Source organism: Bison bison, unplaced genomic scaffold (assembly GCF_000754665.1).
Source record: "Bison bison bison isolate TAMUID 2011002044 unplaced genomic scaffold, Bison_UMD1.0 scf7180017864259, whole genome shotgun sequence".
Lineage (NCBI taxonomy): Eukaryota > Metazoa > Chordata > Mammalia > Artiodactyla > Bovidae > Bison > Bison bison.
In genome coordinates, this window is record NW_011494831.1 from 7,482,132 (window position 1) to 7,495,171 (window position 13,040).

Sequence of the window (13,040 nt, forward strand, 5' to 3'; positions counted from 1 at the left end):
CCCCGCCAGCGGGGGGGGGGCCCCGGCCCCGCCGCACCAATTCCGGGAGCCGAAAGCAGTCCAGGCACCGCCACTTGCAAGAGAGGGAGAAAGCCAAGAAGAGACCGGATCGCACACACGTCTACGCGTGCCCACCGGCTCCCCGCGCGTCCTCTTCGCTTCCGCGCTGCCCCCGCCAGGTGGAGGGATGGGGGCGGTCGGGACAGGCGGGAGTTTAGAGGAGGGAGCCGCAGAAGGGGTTCCCCGCCTGAGCTAACGTAGTGCTGGCATCCGGAGGTGAACGCGAGAGCAGCTGCCTGAGGAGGACCCCGGCTGCGTGGCCGCCGCTTGGGCCCCAGCTGCGGCGGAGGTGTCCGGGCTGGGCGGCGGAGCGCCGAAGGTTCGACGCCGGCCGGAATCCCTGGGTGTGCGCGGGGGAGCGCGCCGCGGAGGCGGAAAGGAGACGGAGGAGGAGGGCGAAGCCGAGAGCGGGCTGCTGAGCTGCCAGGCTGCCGGAGAGGAGGGCTGTGTGTGGTCACGTTGTGCGCTACGTGCTGAGAGCGCGAGCTGCTAGCCGCAGCCGGGCGACGTCAAAGCCGGGTGCGCGGCTCGGTCGCTTTCCTCCGCGCCTCCTCTGCTCCTCCTCAGCTCTGCTTTCCTGTGTCAGTCCAGGAGCTCATCAGTATGGACAGCGCCGAGAGGCTCCGCGAGCCCGGCGGCATCCGGCCTCCAGCCTTCCCCGTGAGCCCCTCGCCCCCACCTCCCGGACCTGCGCGGCCGCGGAAGCCAGTTATCATTGCTGATTCCGCTGTTGGCGTCTGCGCGCCGAAAGGCCGGCTACCACCTTAGACCCCGGGTAACTACAGGACACACCGTCCCTTCCCCGCCGCCCAAGGTTTCCCAGGATCCGTTCTGCTTGACTAGAGGGCAAAACAGGCCACCACGCTTGGGAACGGCACCGTTTCTTCCCTATATCTGTTCTTTTAAAGAGAAATATGGCCATCACAGCAATGAAGGCTCTTAGGGAAAAACACCTTAGAGTTCAGAGATTAGTATGTTTAATATGCAATGTCGCCTACGAAAGTTAACCGCTTTGAAAAATCTTTTCTCTGAAAGACGGAGTCTCTCATTGGGGCAGAGCTAGCCCTGATGTTGGAGGAGCTTAAGAAATTCATAGTTACAAAAGGCTCAGGAAATGCAAAGCACCTGTATTTACACTGGAACCAGTGTAGAAATAGTTCACCTAAAATTAATAGGCGAAAACTGGGAATATAAGTAGTGGTTTGTGATTTCTGTAGCCACAATAATTAGTGCTTCCTGTGCGCAGTCCACTTTGTCGAATATATTCTTCACTTTTCAAACAACATATGGATAGGGAAGTGATTAAAATAGCTAAAAACGTGCATTTATACATGTGTTTAAAAAAAAGTAATTGCTATGGAAAATCTGGAGCATAGTATTCATTTATCCGCTTCCATAATAGACTGGTATAACACACTGCGGGTCCCTCTCCCTCTGCTCCGGCTGGGAAGGGTGAGGGGGCGGGGGATGGGGGTGTTACCTCCTAGCACTAGGACATGAATAGTCCCCATTGTTTCCACCAAGGTCCTTTTCCTCACTTAAGTGAATTATGCATATTATTTTTACTGAATGTGAGCTACTGTTTATGCTCTGTGTTTTCAAATTAAGAGGACTAATGTTGAGAAGATCCCAAAGGATGCCTTAGTGTTAAGACCCCTTGTTTATGAAATGCCACTTTCACATAGATGTAATTAATTATCACTCTAGAAGCAAAACTCAAAGTGTGGCATTTGTGAAGGGGAGTGAGTGGTCAGCTGAGGTCCGCTCAGGGGTCAGCCTAGGGGGACTGTCTTCCTTTTCAGTATATCAGTCTTTTAGAAGTAGGTGATTCCTGCATACTGCAGCAGCTTCCAGGGTAGTCGCAAGTGCAACTCCACTTTCAGTTGGCTGCTAATAATGTGTCTTGTCCATGAGGCATTTCCAGATTTTAGGCATTTGTGTTCTGAAATACTACTTCACCTGTATATTTGTACTGTCCTTTTTTGACTCTTATTTATGGAACCATAGGCTATTTGATTGACTGCAGGACTCTAGATGGAAATATTTTATCATCCCCAAAAGTCCGTATATCACTTTAACAAAGGAACCCCAAACTAAGTCAGTATCTCTACTGGGGATGACTCTGCTTAACCTGCCACATCAGGATGGAAGCTTCAGGAATTTAGTGCCTTTCTTTTCCATGTAATGCATACATACCTCTTCCTAGGGAAGGACCAAACACCCATGGAGCCCCCAGCATTCCTGACTGAGATATTGGGAGCTTTTAGAGAACTTAGAGAACCCAGTCATTTTATAGTTTACTTTTGTTGAGGAAACAGCCAGATATAGCTACTCTGGGACAAGTCTTATCCTGGATATTGAACATTGAAAGATATACAGGACAGAATCCCTTCAAAAAAGACACTATCTAGTGGACAGGGTCACGCAGGCACCACTACTTCTGTTAACATTATATGTGTGTGCTTAGTCATGTCCGACTCTTTGTGACCCTATGGATTGTAGCCTGCCAGGCTCCTCTGTCCATGGGGATTCACCAGGCAAGTATACTGGAGTGGGTTGCCATGCCCTCCCCAGGGGATCTTCCCAACCCAGGGATCGAACCAGGTCTCCCACATTGCAGGCGAATCCTTTACAGTCTGAGCCACCAGGGAAGTCCTGACACTGTAAGTGCTATATAAAGAAACTCTCAGGGCAAATGGTGGCAGATTTTACGTGTAACCATTAATTAGGCTAAATGACAGAATAAAAATGGCACTGTACCTAATATGTTTTTTTTTTTTCCTATGAATTTACTAGATTGATTACTTACACAATGGGCCAGTTAAATCAATCACGGTTTTTGTTTGGTTTGTTTCCTTAAAAGTTAACAGTGTTGAGGATGCCCTGACTAAATAATCAGGATGTATCCAGCCACACCTTAGCACCAACTATTGAAGGCCTCCAGGTGGTGAGCCTGAGCTGAGTCTAAGGAAAATCAGGGAGCTGTATTGTCAGAGAGAAGAACAGATGCTCCAGAAGGCAGATCTGAAGGCTGTAATGAAATCAGGACCAGGATAATCTGTGTGGCCCAATTAGCGCACTCTTCTACACTTTAAGAATCACCAGCTTCTTGGATTTTGCGTAGTGAATATGGAAATTGTATAGAACCTCAGAGGAGTCCACATTGCATTACTACCAGGGACTAATACTTACTATTCTGTTTCTGACAGGAGCAACAATGGACACTTTATCATTTAGGATGACAAGGCCAGGAAAATTTAGGGTCTCTCCTCTGACAGCCCTAATTAACTTAATAACCCATTCAAGTTTTATTGACTATAGTGTCATTTTAAATTTCTATCTCTGTCCTCCAGTATAAGCAAGATGTTCCATCCTGGTCAGCATGAGAGAGGCAGTGTAATGGAGGGTGTCACAGTTTGACACAAAATCCACTCAAGATAGTGGGACAGAAATGGGAAAAACTAAAAACTCAGGAGAAACAGGTAAGTAGGCAAAATCAGACCAACAGTAGCAAATGTATCTGTTCTTTTTAGTCTAGCTTCTTCCCACAGAGCAAATACCAGGTCTTCTATATTATTTATGGCTACTCCCTTGAAGGTGAAAGTGTTAGTCGCTCAGTGGTGTCAGACTGTTTGCAATGCCATGCATGGTCTGTAGACTGCCAGGCTCCTCTGTGCATGGAATTCTCCAGGTAAGAATGCTGGAGTGGGTTGCCATTTCCTTCTGCAGGGTATCTTCCCAACCCAGGAAACAAACCTGGGTCTCCTGCATTGCAGGCATACTCTTTACCATCTGAGCCACCAGGGAAGCCCTTATGCCTCTTTAAATCACCTAGACTCCCATACACATTATTCCCTTTTTAGTTTATAAAGTCAAACAAGAATGTAAAATTTATCAGTGGTATATAGTAATTTCTGGGGAATTGTGCATCCTGACCTGTTGCTCCATTCTTCTTTATGCTTGCTTTATTCTTCATGATCACAAGTTTCTGGCTCATATCATGGCTTGTTAGGAATATAAAGCTCCCTGAGTCATTCCTCATTTAGCTACATATTTGTATCCCTGGCCTGCTCCTTTAATCTTGAAGCTAAATATATTTATGATATTTTCCAAAGTCAGTCAAGACAAGCTCACTGTTCTATGGCCCAGACTTGTACCTGAGACCATGAAACATCACCTCTTCAACCTCTGCCCAATGGACCAGCTCTCTTTAAAGTTAACCTAGATGACAACAAAGTTTGATTAACCCTAAATTAGAACAACTTCTGTAGCGCATAGTCTTCTATGCTGATAAATTTTCTTTAGCCAAATGCCTGTTCACCCGGTTTATTTCCTACTTAGTAATAGCTTCCAGCATGCAAGCTTGAAAGTCTAAGCAGCATCACATGGAATTGACTGTTTCAGATGATAGATATTCTATCAGAGACATAGAGCGTAGCATTAGGGATTCCGCACACGTCATTTCCAGGAGACAGGGTGGGTGGCTGCAATCATTCATAAGAAGCAGAACCCAGACACTGGTGACAAGTATGAGACAAGGATTTCACTTTGGGAAATAGTATTATCCCTTGACAGGGCTTTAGTGAGAATGAAAAGGTCAATGAGAACCGGTAACTGCTAATATTAGAAATAAGGCGTGACATCAGATCTGCTTTGTATGGCTGAGAGAAGTCAAGGAGACCTATGACTCAAGGAAACAGCAAGGTACTCAAAGAATAATCCCTAGAAATAACAAATCCAGGGTCCAAATAAAAAAAGAGATGCCCAGGAGAGGCTGATTAGAAGAGGATTGTTTTGAGAAGATGCCAAGGTAATTTGTTGCCAGATGATGGGGCTAAGGTCTCAGGTATATTGTAGCTGCCAGTGAAGAGTACCTGACAGAGGAAAGTTGAGGCAGGGACAGAAAGCATGAGACAAGGTCTTTGAGATTCTTAGTACTCTTATCATCAGCTTAAAATACCAAACTTCTGAGAGTTTTTAACTCATTTGGTGAAGAGCATTCCCTCTCATAGGCCCTCCTTCTTTCAAGACAGAAAGAAGTGTCTGCTAGTTTCTAGTCGTAGACTTCCGGGATCTTGTGAAACATTCATGTTTTCTTTACAGTTTGTATCTTTAACCCATAATTAGTTTTAAAAGTCTGTCTTAATATACCATAGTCTTCTGACTTTAGTAGCTCTGCCCTAGATTTACTCTTATTCTGACATGTCTCCCTTGCACTATTATTATAATTCTGATACTATTTAGGGAACAAACCCAATGCTGATTTGTTCCAGAGCAGATGTTCTGTGCGCGGGTATGTAACACAGTAGGTAAAAGTCTGAGCTTTGACATCAGATTGCCCTGAGCTTGAATTTCTGATGTCCGTGTGACCTTGACATTTCCCGTATCCCATGCAATGAAAAGGACAAGAGGTTACTGAGAGTTTTATATAAAGTAATACATGAGTGTTACATAGCTCAGCATCTGGCTTAAGCAATACATTATTATAATTTTGATTATTGTTAATATTTTTCATTAACATTTGTTAATTGTTGGAGAGCACTAAAGGAGATTAGTCCTGGGTGTTCATTGGAAGGACTGATGCTAAAGCTGAAACTCCAGTATTTTGGCCACCTCATGAGAAGAGCTGACTCATTGGAAAAGACTCTGATGCTGGGAGGGATTGGGGTCAGGAGGAGAAGGGGACGACAGAGGATGAGATGGCTGGATGGCATCACCAACTCGGTGGACATGAGTTTGAGTGAACTCCGGGAGTTGGTGATGGACAGGGAGGCCTGGCGTGCTGCGATTCATGGGGTCGCAAAGAGTCGGACACGACTGAGCGACTGAACTGAACTGAACTGAACTGAACTGGAATGGGCTCCATTTTGAGGTTAGCTGACAGCTTGGAACCTTTGGTTTCATAAGGATGATGAAATGTTTTTCTCTAAAAGCATTACTTCACTTGCTTTTATTCAGAGTTCATCTGTCCCATTTCTGTCCAGTCACATTGAACTCTGAAGTCTTTCCACAGTTTATCTGTAACAGTTTGGCATTTCAGTACTTAAGAATAGCTGATACGTTGAAATTCTGAGAGTACAATTCTACTTCAAGATTTTTTTTTTTTTTTGAAACTGCTGCATCCCTAGATGTATCCTTGGAGAACTCAACAGCTTAAATATTAAAGCAGAGAAGTTTCTGCTTATCACTATGCATGCTTTACTGTCTTAAAAACAGATTAGTAAGTGATGCTTACACATCTAGGTTACCAGATTAAAGACCAGATTAAAGGTCACACATCTAGTAGACCAGATTAAAGATCAACATCAATGTTGGGTTAGAAAATTTGGGTGGAAATATAAAGAAACCCACTGTTTCTGACAAGTGATTTGATTAAGCCACAAAGATATCAAGGACCACAAGAGAAAAACAAAAACTTCCCCCCAAGATTCTGTATTTGGAGCAGCTTACAGATATGTATGTAATAGGAAATAAAGGAAAGGAAATTTGTGGCATAATCAGGTGGTAGATTCAGTTTGTCATTACAACATTGAAATCAATATAATACCAACTTTTAACTCAATAGCAAACAAGCTACTCATATCAACTAGCTATTAGAAAAACTCAAGGAAGTACAGTCTCTTCTTGGTTAAAACTTAGTCTCTCTCAGATAATTACTTTATTTTCCAGAGTTTCTCTTATATGCTCTTCTCCCTGTCCTTACCCTACTAGTGGTTGGTTCCTGTTTTGTCCTGATAATAAGGACAGATATCTTCGATTCAGTGCTGCTATCCTCCACTTCATCACTGGGTGTCTGCAATTTACCCTGCTGCACCCAATCAATGCTATGACCCTGTTGGCTCCAAGTCATAAGGACTCAGCTCCTACCTCTTTCCCACCTCAAACTTCTCCCAGACCTTTAGCCATGGAAGTATAAACCCATGCTGTGCTGTAGACACCAGGACTGTCTGGATCTGCCACCCATGACCCACATTAGGAAATCAAATGGCGCTATTCTTCATTCTCTCTCTACCTGAATATACTGTGTTGACATTTCTACTCATTTGTAGAAGTCCTGATTTGCACTCTATGAGGTGTTGTCTTCCACGAGTTAGGAAAAGATTCAAAAAACAAGCTTTCTATATGACGGAATTCTTAAAGTATAAGAAGGTGGCTAATCCCTGTGCTACCATGAGAGGACAAGGAGGCCCTCGGGGACATGTAGACATGCATAGCCCTGTCTTCCAACTCCGCCTCTCTTTTACCTTCATCTCTCTCTATGGTCCTCCATTCTCCCTGCCTCCCCAAGGCAGAGGAGTGTTCACCTTCCTTCTAAAGGGAAAAATAAATTTCATTTCAGTCTTGCCTTCTACCTACTCTCTGGTTTATAGAAAAATTGCTGTGGTCTGAATCTTTCAAGCTAAAGCTTAATAATTTAGAGCCTGGGTCTAAGAGTTCCCCCCAAAACATTTTTTTCTCTCAAATGTCTGACACTTCTTTTTTCCCTGGCTTTTGCCCTTTCTCTGAAGAGATGTTCAACTTCAATAAATGTAGAATCCTGGAGCAGCAAGAATTACAAGAGGTCAGAAACAAATTGATTATGGGATAATATTTCAAAACAGCAGTTATAGCTGTACAATTTGGTCCCTTATAAATAAATTACTAAGGGAATAGGACCAGCTGACCCTACTTGGGGCAACTCAGGAAGGCAAACCATCCCATGGAAGTTCTAAGTTCAGGAGCAGATCCAAAGGAATGCAGGGCTGGGTGGGGTGGAGAGTTTCCAGAGTGAAGATCCTTGAAGGAGGGAGAAAACAAAACAAAACATGTAGGTAGGAGATGGTTAATTAGGAGATTGGAGAGACATAAAACCCAGTATGCCACCAAACTGGCAAAGTAAGAGCAGCCAAGCAAACAATAATGGCTGTTGACGGGTGCATGCATGCATGCATGCTAAGGTGCATCAGTCTGGTCCAACTCTTTGCAACCCTATGGGCTGTAGCCCACCAGACTCCTCTGTCCATGGGACTCCCCAGGCAGGAATACTGAAGTGGGTTGCCCGCTGAGAGTTAATAAGTGAAAATACAAAATATTAATAGATGGGGGGAAGAGAAGAGGCACAGGGAGCTGTGGTGGGTTGGATAGTGTCCCTCTAATGCATGTCCTTCTCTGAATCTTAAAACATGATTTTATTTGGAGATAGGGTCGTAACAGATGTTATTAGTTAAGGTGAGTTAATGATGGAGTAGGGTCGGCCTGTGATCCAACATAACTAATGTCCTTAGTAAAAGACATCACAGAAGTTGACACGCACAGGGGAGAATGCCAGGTGACAACAGAGGCAGAGGCAGGAATAATGCGTCTACAAGTTAAGGGATGCCAAAAGGCCAGGGGAGAGGCAGGAACAGGTTCTCCCCCAGCATCAGAGAGAGCATGGCCCTGCTGACTCCTTGATTTCACACTTCTAGCCTCCGGAAATATCAGAGAATAAATTTCTCTTACTATACACCATCGAATTTTCGGTGCTTTGTCATAGCAGCCCTAGCAAACTAATAGAGGAACTCATGTGTGTGCCTTGGGCAACAGGCTACACAAAGGCTATTTGGCTGAAGCCTCTGGAATGTCTATCTTAAACCTTTTTCTGTAGGAAGTATTCTTCTAAATCACTATGGGTCACACTTTCCAAGTTTGGACAAATCAAATAACCATAGCCTTCGTAACACATGACTTCCCATATCCGTAAACTATATCACTGAGAGGAAAATGTTGTGAAAGTTAAATGGAATGATATTTATTAAGATATAGGCTATCATGTCATTTCTCAGGGAACTAGAAAGGACCATGGAACCTGGACTTGAAGGAGTCCTAGTTCCAAGTTGACTTTGCTTCCGCACACCCCAGAAAGAGGTGGGGAGGCTGTGCTGTTGAGAGAAGAATCTAAGTACAAGTCTACAGAGTCGTGTGTGTTCCCCTGCATCTCTCTGATGACACCCTCTATTTAGCAAAAGCCTGGAAAGAGGAAACCTCCTACTTCGTCTTTTCTCTCTCTTTCTTACTTTCCTATGACCTGAAGAGGGAAATTGGCCTCTTCTTCCTGTCTATCCACCTTAAATGAAACTCACTTGGAGCAGCAGTCATCAGACTTTCTTTTCTTTCCATATTTTTAAACCTCAGCCCACAGCAATAAATGCATTTAATATGATGATTCAGTGTACATATACACACAAACACACACAAAATGCATCTTTTTCTCATAAAAGGCTTACCCTTACCAGGAGTGGAGTATTTTGATGTGTTCTTTTCTATTCCATTCCATTTCATTCTCTTCCATGTCACTCTACTTTTAAAAAGTGTGGTCTGACTGTATTGAATTTCTTCTGTAACCTGTTAGGGTGTCAAGCATCATATAGAGTACAAATGCCTGGCTTTTGACATGTTGAAGTGTTAACTTTAAAAAGGCAGTTCTCTATCTTAAATTAAAGAACATATACGCTAATTCTCTTTCCCTGAGATAATAAATCTCTTGGTTAGGCTTATGGGAGGGATAATTGTTAAAGATGTATTTTGAATGATAAACATTTTTACCTATTTTGTATCCTATTTTTCACCATTCAATATAGAGTGACATCTTTCCATGGCAGTAATAATCTTCAGCAACAGTTTTAATGATTGAACAGCATCTCAATGTATGAATGCGATACAATTGTTCAAATCTGTTGGACATTTGGTTTGTTTCAAAAGCTTACATTCTAATGGGAGGAGACATATATTTCATATATTGTTATTGAACAATAAACAAACAAGCAAACAAACAATTAGGATAATTTTGCAATAAGTACTTTGGGCTTCCTCGATGGCTCAGTGGGTAAAGAATCCATCTGCAGTGCTGGAGACACAGCAGACGCAGGTTCAATCCCTGGGTCAGGAAGATCCCCTGGAGGAAGAAATGGCAACCCATTCCAATATACTTGCCTGGAAAATCCTGTGGACAGAGGAGCCTGGCAGATTACGGTCCATAGAATCTCAAAAGAGTTGGACACTACTGAGTGACTAACACTTTCACTTTAACAAATACTTAAAAAAAAAAAAAAAGTGTTGTGTTAGACTATGAAAGGGTTGGAGATTAGAGTAGATAATATCATTAGGAAAGTAATTTTGAGCTAGACCTGAGGGATGAAAAGTCCACCATATAAAGAGATCTACAGATAGAAAGAAAACCAAGAGTTTTTACAGATTAATACCTTGAAGGAAGAGAAGGAAGACTTTCTGAGAAGTAATTAGGGACCAACTCATGAAGAACTTTATGTATCAGTGGAAAAAGAAGATTTTATTCTCAGTGTAATTGAAAGCTCCTAGGCAACTCAGAGAAAAAAAGAGAGAGACAGATGAGAGAGAGAGAGAGACTATCCCAAGAGACAAAAGAGCCTGTATCCAACAGATATGTTGAGTTAATTATGATTGAATCTATCTGGGCACTGACCATATGAAATTTACAGTCAATTTCAGAGTTCAGGAAAAAAAAAAAAAATTTGCATACACCCAGGAACATGAACTGTTTCTGAATTCATTAAGACTTTTTCAAGTTCATAATACTTTTTTGGAGTTTTGGTCGTGTATGCCTTGTACACTTTTGTAAAACTGTACTTCATTACCATGAATGAGAAATTTTGAAAATTACATTTTCTAATTGGTTATTGTTGGTATGTAGAAAAGTTATTTAATTTTTGTAAACTCATTTGATAACCATCTGAAATTGCTTATTAGGTCTATTTTTCTTTTTCTTTGATTGTCTTGAGTTATCAGTTAGGGAGACAATCATCTAATCTGCTAATAATGATGATTTTGATTGCTTCTTTCCAGTAGTAATGAGTCTTCACTTTTCCTGTTTTGTAAGATTCTATTGGCAGGAACTTCTGTTACAAAACTGAAAAATGTTAGTGATAACATGTTTCAGATTTTAATTAGAAGGCCTCTAGTGTTTCCCAGTTTAGAATACCATTGAGTATTGATTTCAAATGGATGCATAATTCCCTGTTTAATGAAAGGCTTGTTTGTGTTATTTCTGGTTGTTGATGTTTTTCTCTCACCTAACTCACCCAGTCTGCATGGCTGATGAATTTAACCGAATAACTTTTTGGCATAAATTGTAATCATTTTGTGATTGTTTTAAACCTAAGTTTATTGTAATGATATGTTAGGGTTCTCCAGAGAAAAAACTAATAGGATACATATATATGTACACAGGGAGGGATTTATTATAGGAATTGGCTCATGAGATTATGAAGAGCAAGAAGTCCCTTGATCTGCTATCTACAAGCTAGAAAACAGGAAAGCCAGCGGTGTAATTCAGTCCATTTCTGAAGGCCTGAGACCCAAGAGAGCTGATAATGTAAGTCCCAGTCCCAATCCTAAGGCCCTAGAACCAATAAAGCTGATACTGGAGCACAGGAGAAGGTAGATTTCCTAGCTCAAGTAAAGAGAGGAAATTTGCCCTTCCTCTGCTTTTTCATTCTCTTCAGGCCCTCAAAGGATTGGATGATGTCTGCCTGCACTGGGGAGGGCAATCTTTTTTTTTTTTTTTTTAACCAAGTCTATGTATTCAAGTGTTAATCTCAGTAAAAGCATCTGTCTGCAATGCAGGAGACCTGGGTTCGATCCCTGGGTTGGGAAGATCCCCTGGAGAAGGAAATGGCAGCCCACTCCAGTATTCTTGCCTGGAAAATCCCATGGACGGCGGAGCCTGGTGGGCTACTGTCCATGGGGTCGCAAAGAGTTGGACACGACTGAGCGACTTCACTTCACTTCAATCTCATCCAGAAACATCTTCACAAACACACCCAGAAATCATGTTTACCAGCTATCTAGGTAAATACCAGAGATTTAGCTAAGTATCTTAGTCCAGTCAAATGACACAAAATAAACCATCACAAATGAACAATAACAATTACCATGAAAATTTGTAATATGCTGGACTTCCCAGATGGCTCAGTGGTAAATAATCCACCTGCTAATGCAAGAGACACAGGAGACGGGTTTGATCTTTAGATTGGGGAGATCCCCTGGAGTAGGAAATGGCAACCCACTCCAGTATTCTTGCCTGGAAAATCCCCAGGACAGAGGAGCCTGGTGGACTTCAGTGCTTGAGGTTGCAAAGCATTGCCCACGACTTTGCCACGCACACACACAGACAACGCGCTAAGTATTATACCATTTAGTCATAATAAAGCTAGAAGAGATACCATTATCCATTTACACTTGAGGAAAGCTGAGATGTAGAGAGGCTAAATTCATTGGTAGATGTAGACTTTTGAATACAAATCTATCTGATCTAAAACCACTTTTATGAGTTTTGATGTACAGTCAATTTTAACTGCTATTAATATTTACAATAGATATTCATTAAGAAATTATAAACAAAATAAGTCATTTAAACTTATTAATACATTCAATCTTTGAAATTACTGTATGAGGTAGAAATTATCATTATTCAGTTTATAAATTAGGAAACTGAAGCACAAGGTCTTATTATGTTGAAATATCTCTGTGTATATTTCTGTAAGAATGTATTATGGCTTTAAATAAAATTCTGGATTTACTAATAATTTTATTTAGAATCTTCTTGTACTTATACTCATTTAAAATTAATCTGAAATTTCTTTTTTCATCATTAGGGTAACTTGTAATCAGTAGGGTAACTGGGAAGGTTTTAATTATTAGGAGTGCTGCTGCTGCTGCTGCTGCTAAGTCGCTTCAGTCGTGTCCGACTCTATGCAACCCCATAGACTGCAGCCCACCAGGCTCCGCCGTCCCTGGGATTCTCCAGGTAAGAACACTGGAGTGGGTTGCCATTTCCTTCTCCAATGCGTGAAAGTGAAAAGTGAAAGTGAAGTCACTCAGTCGTGTCCAACCCTCAGCGACCCCATGGACTGCAGCCTACGAGGCTCCTCCGACCACGGGGTTTTCCAGGCAAGAGTACTAGAAGATCATAAAAATTATTATAG